The following is a 7,555-nucleotide window of genomic DNA, read 5'->3' on the forward strand; positions in this document are numbered from 1 at the left end:
CCTCACTGTCAGAGGACATGGAGGTGAGACGCAGCCGGAGGCCCAGCCATGCCTAGGACGTTTCTCAGAGACGGCTCCCACACACTCCTGCTGCTTCCCTCCTCCGAGCAGCCCGGCCCTGACCACTCCAGCCTCTTCTAATTTCTCTCCCTATGACCCCAATGTCATTTTTCTGGACAGAAGTCTTCTTTCCCTACCATCAGGACAAACTCCTCAGAGAGCACCCCACCCCGCAACTGCATCCCCACACTGGGGATCCTTGAGGACTCCCTGGCTGTCTCCCTTCTCTCGACCCTGACACCCAGGAAGGGCTCAGGCCCACGGTGCCCCACCATGAGATAAAGCCTCCAGACCCGCAGGAAATTGCCCAAGGAGATACTTGCCCCGTGCCCCCCCTCCTCAGGACCTTGGAGCAGCTGGGCTTCTCAGGGAGAGGTCAGGTCTGAGAGCAACCCCAGCACCTCACCACCACCCTCACTCATCCCTACTCCCCTGAACTCTGCCTGGGACCCCCTGTGCATCAGGCCAGCCACACAACCTCAGATGAGCCCGACACTGGGGGGCAGGGGCCCTTCCTGTAAACTGGGCTTCATTCCACCTCTCAGGCCTGCTCAGGGACCCAAACCGGCAGTCCACAGAGGGAGCCAACTCAGGGGTTCGCGGGTCAGTGATTTGCCCCACCTGAAGCTGTCTCCCTGCCCCCTGGGGTCTTGAGCCAGAAGGTTTTGCATAGGAACACCCCTTCTCTCAGAAGGGCAGGCTTTCCTGGAAGTGCCCATCTTCCCCAACCCCACCACCTCTGGGAGGATGCCTCCAGCCTGGGGAACCCTGAAGCAGCTGGGAAGGCCCTGCTAATCCCCTGTGAACCTAGGGCCTTGCTCCCCCAGGGGACAGGAGTGTGCAGCAAGGAGGCCGGGCTGCAAGACGCTCTCCCGGGTGCCCCTCTGCTGGGCCATACAGAACGCCCCCGCCGGCAGGGTTGGGCGCGGGGGTGATGGGGCAACGCTCAGCCAGCGGTCTCTGTGACAGCCCAGCAGTGGAGTTGGGAGTCTGTGCTTCCAGCAGAGGAAAGGGCCACACGCACAGGGACTAGGGAACCTCAGAGGTGCTCAGCAGCCCTTCTGGGCTCCTGCCAGCCTGGCTGGCACCACCCCAGGGGGCTTTTTCAGAAGCTGGGTGCCTGGAGCCTGAAGGGAACCCTCTCTTCCCTGTGAGGCCCCCACCCCTGCCAGACCTCCGCACTGCACACCCCTAACCCAAACTTCCAGACGGCCCTTCACTGTACCGAGGACCACTGAACCCACCATAGCTGACTTCCGGCACCTGGCCGGTACCTGCAGTGCTCGTCCCTCTGCCCCCAGGCCTGGCTCCCAATCCAGGGCAGAACCCAAGCAGCTGGCACTCACCACAAGTGTTGGTTTCAGCTGTAGGAGGCTAGAGACGGGGCGTCCCTATTTCTAGTCTCCCAGCGAAGGAAGGGAGCAATTATGAGGGCCCAAGTAGGTCAAGCTGAGGGTGCCCCCAGGGGCTCCCCTGCCTCCTTCCCTGGCGGCCCTTATTATGGTCCCCTAGGGCCCACCCACCCATGCATACATCAAAGGGCCATTTGGGGCCACAGACACAACCCCCTTATTGCTCACCCCCAGAGCTGGGAACAGGGCCCAACACACCCCCTTCCCCGTCCAGCCTCTGTCGGAGGAGACAAGACGGGCTAATCCATCCCATCCACGCCCCCTTCTTCACTCTAGAAGCACACATAGCTTCACCCCCAGAGAATCCCTGTGCCGGAGGGGATCCTGGAGAGCGTCTGCTCAGCCCCCTTTGCAGGCGAGAACACGGAGGCCTGAGACAGCCTCCCTGCATGACCAGGTCAGTGGTTCTTTGTCACTTTGGGCTGTGGCCTGCTCTCTCCCCTGAGGAGACCATCTGCAGGGTGTCTAGAAGGCTAGGAGGAAGGCAAGCTGCTCCGAGGGGCCCTTCCCAGTCAGGCTGACCTCTCTGCGGCCCACAGCCCACTGCCCTAAGCGCTGTGAGTGGGCTCAGACCCTGCAGGCTCCCCTGCGTGTGCAGGCCCCAGGTCTGTGTCCTGTCCTCTGTTCCTTGAGGTCTGATGGGATGGGGCCTGGGTGTCCTCTGGCTCTCAGCTGGAGTATGTAGCCCTTTGGGGTCCCAGCATTATGGAGGCTGTCCCCCTTGTCTCCCCTCCTCAGTGAGCCCTGGGCTTCAGCTCCCATCTTCCTAACTCCACAGACACCCTGGCTCAGCTCAGCCCGTGCTCTCAGGATGTGAGGGGCCCTGGAGCGCGGCTCAGCTCCTAGAGTTGGTTTCCCTTAGATTTTGGTCTCCTCACTCCTTACTGCCCTGTGAGCTCCTCATTGCTTTGAAACATGCTTTTTAATTCTGTCCAGCACTGTGGTTGTTTTTAGTGGGAACAGGCCCTCTGTATCACTATGACTCTAGTCTGTCTCTCACGCCCCCTTCCCCATTTCATAGCAGGAGAACCCAAGACCCCGGAGAGTGTGTGGAAAGCGGATGGGGAGGTCAGCGCCCAGGCCTCGGAGGAAGCCTGTTGCTGGTGGAGGCAGCCAGAGAGCTCAGGCTGCCCTGACCCCAGCCCTTCCTCTGCGCCCAGACTTTGTCTTGCATCATCCCCATGGGGACGCAGCCCCTGTGGGGGAGGGGAATGAGCAGGGGTGGGTAGGGAAGGAAGAGCTGTGATTAGCCCTGTTTTATAGGCAAGGTTACAAGGAGGAGGGGACAGAAGGGGCCCCAGCAGTTGCCTCCCTTCTAAGCCAAACACCTGTCCCTGTGACCGCACAGTTCTGCTCCCAGCCTCCTCACTGCCCCTGGCCACAGGTCACCCCACCCTCCCGCCTTCCCTTCCCTCACAGTCGGTCGGTGATTAGGGGTAATAATGGTGACCACTTCCGAGGATGGCTGTGGGCTTGGAGGGGTTAATACATATAAAGCTCACAGATAGATGGTGTCGGGCACATGGTAAGGGCACACATGTCAGCTGAGAGGCAGGTCACTGTCCGGGGTCGCTTAACAAGCGGCCACCCGAGAGCCATTTGTCGTTCCTGTAGTCATTTTTCTTTTAAGGATCTTATTTATTTATTTGACAGAGAGAGAAAGAGGGAGCACAAGCAGGGAGAGAAGCAGGCTGGAGAGGGAGAAGCAGGGTTCCCACCGAGCAGGGAGCCTGACGCAGGACTCGATCCCAGGACCCCGAGATCATGACCTAAGCCAAGGGCAGCCGCTGCACTGACAGAGCCCCCCAGGCAGCCCACGTGTCATTTAAAGGCACCTGTTCAAGGCACTGTGGGCACAGTCGTAAGTAAAACACGCCAGGCCCGACTCTGCGCGACTGACAACCTAGTGGGGGACACAGTGGTGACAAGTGGGAGGACGCCAGGCTGGCGGCAGGCCAGCAAGAGCCACAGTGCAGGGCCAAGGGAGGGAGGCTGGTGGCCGGCGGGCGCTGCGTGTGCCTGTGTGGTCTCAAAGGCCCCAGCATCCCTCAGTTCGGAAGGGGCTGCCCTCTGTCTGCCTGCTGCGGGGGAGGGGCAGGAGCTCGCCCAGGACAGACGGCACTTTGGGATGGGAGGACCCCCATGGAAAGAGTCCTTCACCGGAGGCCCCCGCCAGCCCCACCACCCTCTTGCCACCCAACCTCGGACTTGCCCTTCGCCTGGTTTGGACCTTCATTTCCTCGCCTCCAGAGTGGGTCAGAACCCCCCTGGGAAGGGGCTCTGTGCCCCTCACTGTTCCGGCCCCCTGAGACCCCTTAGTGCAGGCCACCCGGAGAGGGGCGGTGGGAAGAGGGGACAAGGCCCTCCTCACCCAGTCATTTCCTGCGGCCCCCCTGAGCGCCCCTTCCTGCAGTGCTTCCAGAGACCACCGTCCGAGGCCCAAGGGGGGCCACCACCTCCTTTCCCATGCCCGCTGTCCTCCGCGTCCCTTGCTTCCGTACCCGCAGGCTCTCCCCCTCGCTGCCCAGCTGCGGGCGCCCAAGCCGACCGCCGAGGTAGACAGCCCACCTGGAAGGTGAGGGAGACTGGCCTGTGGGTGTCAGTGTGGGAGCAGAGGGATCTGCCTTGGCAGGACTCCCTGCAGCACTGACTTCTGTTTGCTTCCCACCCCCCCTCCTTCCCGCCCCTCCTCTCCGCTGGCCCCCGTAGTCACCCCCAGGCTTTGAAAGGCTCCTGGGAAGCTGTGTTGCCCTCTGAAGGTCAGCGTGGGGTTCTGCACCTCAGGGAGAAATAAGCGTGTCCTAGAACACCGCCACATTCCTGTGCTTGCTCCAAAAGGACCTGGGCCCAGGGGTCAGGGAGAGCACCCCCCAATCCCACAGCCCCATGGGGCTGGCGAACTGCTGTCAGACTGACCCACCTTCTGTCTCACCATCTAAGCCCCATAAGGGGAGGTGATGAGGGGGGTTTGATTACTGGGGCTGGAGCCACGGAGGCCTTTGCTGGGGAAAGGGTCTGAACTGAGACCAAAGAGAGCCTGTGGAGCGTAGAATACTACCTCTTTTGACGGCCAAGCCAGTTGTGCCCATTTCCCAGATGGGATCAGTGAGTCAGTGGGGAGCACATGTGACCTGAAGACAGGAGCACAGGGGGCCCTCGTTCATTCCTTCCCCTGTGTCAGAAGCCAACCTGGATGTCAGTATCTCTTTTCCTGGAGGGTTAAAAGGCTTCCAGGGGTAGACCCTGAAGAGCAAAAGCCAAGGGAACGTAGGTCCTGACCCTGACGGGAGGGGTGACTGTCCTGGGGAGGGCCTCCCAGCTGCCACTCCAGGAGGACGGAGGAAGAAACCAGGCCCAGGCACCTTTGAATGGTGCCATTTTCTGGACTTTTCCACCCTCTGCCTCAGCAGAGACTTTGTGGCAGGACCGTTACAACCTGCTAGGGAAGTCTGGTGTTCATCAGTCTGTCAAATGCGCAGAAGGAAAAGGAATCAGCCCCATTTAGGGGCGCCTGGGGGGCTCAGTCGGTCGGGCGTCTGCCTTCAGCTCAGGTCATGATCACTGGGTCCTGGGATCAAGTCCCACATCGGGCTCCCTGCTAGTCAGGGAGCCTGCTTCTCCTTCTCCCTTCACTGCTCCCCCTGCTTGTGCCCTTTCTCTGTCTCTGACAAATAAATAAACAAAATATATAAAATATTGTTTTTAAAAAGTTAGCCCCATTCAGCCCTAGCCAGCTGAGGCCAGTCTCCACCAGCCCACAGAGTCCAAGAGTGGGGAACTGTGCTCCCGCAGAAGCCAGGACCCATTGCACGCGTGCAGACCGCCATGGAATGGGCCGGGTCTCCCCTGGATTCATCCGGACACCAAGAACATCTGACTCGGCTCCCTGGGGTCCCCTTTCCTTCCCACAGAGCCTGCGGCTTTGGAGGTGGCTGAGGAAGAGGAGGAAGGCCCGGACTGTTCCTCCATATCCCACGTCTTAGATGTGAGGTGTTTCCTTACATTTCCCAACCTCTCCCAGCCCCTGCCTCCTCGTCTGTGACGTGCAGTGACCACCAGTGCACCCATCCTTTAATCCTGGGGATTCTGGGAGACTGTGCTCCCACAGGCCCAGCAGAGAGCCCCAAAGGAGACGCCCAGACGCCCAGAAGGAGACGTCCAGGAATGGTCACACTTCTCCCTCCTGTTTCCTCATCTCCAGGGAGCCCAGAGGCCAAGAGACACACAGGCTCCGTGAGAGCTGCCCTGGGCACAGTAATCGCTGTGACCACCACTTCCTGACGCTCTTCTCCTGGCTCTGTCCCCTCCAGGACGTTAGGGAGGTGGGTTTCTCTCATTGCTGGGCCGGCCAGTTGCCACACCCGCCCCAGATGTGCCGTTCAGCAGAACAGTGAGAACAAGCATGTTGTCCGGGCACCTTGGCGCTGGGGAACCGTCCATCTCTGGGCAGCTCTAGTCTCTAGTCTGAGGCACTGTGCCCAAGAGTGCTCACCAAGCAGCCGAGTTTCCCAGGAAGTAAGAAAACAATTTAGGAAAATATTGTCTATTGCGTGTCTACTGCCTATCTCCTCTTTCCTTGTTACTGAAACTCATCCTTGGGATGCTGGGGTGACTCAGCAGGTTGAGGGCCCAGCTCTTGGTCTCAGCTCAGGTCCTGATTTCAGGATCTTGAGATCGAGCCCCGCCCTAGGCTCTGCTCGTCCCTCTCCCTCCGCCTCTGCTCCCCCAGCTGCTCCCACACACATGCGCTTGCATGCTCATGCTGTCTCTCTCTCTCTCTCTCTCTCTCTCTCGATCTAAATAAATAGAATCTTTAAAAAAAGTTTTCTTTCAAAGTGTCAACATGCTCACGTAAAAATCCCTGGTGGCAGGGGCACTGCGTGGCTCAGGGGGTTAAGCCTCTGCCTTCGGCTCAGGTCATGATCTCAGGGTCCTGGGATCGAGCCCCGCACCGGTTCTCTGCTCAGCGGGGAGCCTGCTTCCCCTTCTCTCTCTCTGCCTGCCTCTCTGCATGCTTGTGATCTGTCAAACAAATAAATAAAATCTTTTAAAAAAAGTCCCTGGTTGCAGCTTGACTAGCCATACTACATCTCTAAAACCAAAGAGATGCAAGAAATCCCTAGAGAGAGTACTTTCTAATAACATAATAATGATTATAATTGTTACAATCATTGCCATAATAAAAAGGCAAAGTCTGAGGGAAGGCTTTTTGCACCTTCCAGACTGGAACATGGACAGTGAAATCTGGAGGTACAGCAGCCGTCTTGTGATCATGAAGCAGCATGCACGAGGGGAAAAGCATATACACTAAAGGTTACAGAGCAAAAAAGCACAGAAAAGACACTGAGTGGTACGGCATCTCTGCGCCCCTAAACCAACGCTAAACTGCCCACCCAGACTTCTCGTTATGTAAGACGGTTAAACACCATGGAAATAACTTCACCTGCACCTCACAGCTGAATACATGCCAGACTGTAGAGAACTTGACATCTGCGCGCGGAGTCCTCCAGTGAAAGAATCTGAAGCAAGCACCTGGCCGGTGCGGGAGGGAAGACAGAGATACGCCCCGCCAGAAAGCCAAGGGCCCTTGCTATGAGATGACAAAATATTCGGCCAAACTGTCCTTTGATGTATCTTGGGATGCCGGCCAAAGCAAATCCTAAATATTGTGATAGAGGAAGTGGTAGGAAAGGTTTAGAAAGTTAGCGTGAGCTGGTTCCTCGCAAGAGGGGTTGCTGCTGCTACAGAAACCAGGCAGGCGCCGTTGGCTTTGGGACCAGGTAATCAGTGAAAGCTAGGACCTCAAGGGAGTTAGCAGTGATAATTTGGAGGGCAGTGAGGAAATTGTTACCGAAGGCTTGAGAAAAGGTGACCCCTAGGGACACCTGGAAGACTCTGTTGGTTGAGGGTCTGCTTCAGCTCGGGTCATGATCCTGGGGTCCTGGAACTGAGTCCTGCATCTGCTCAGCAGGGAATCTGCTTTTCCCTCTCCCTCTGCTGCTCCCCCTGCTTGTGCTCGCTCTCTCGCTCTCTCTCTCTCTGTCAAATAAATAAATAAAATCTTAAAAAAAAAAGAAAAAAGA

Source organism: Enhydra lutris, unplaced genomic scaffold (genome assembly GCF_002288905.1).
Source record: "Enhydra lutris kenyoni isolate GAN:26980312 unplaced genomic scaffold, ASM228890v2 scaffoldscaffold94, whole genome shotgun sequence".
Taxonomy (NCBI): Eukaryota; Metazoa; Chordata; class Mammalia; order Carnivora; family Mustelidae; genus Enhydra; species Enhydra lutris.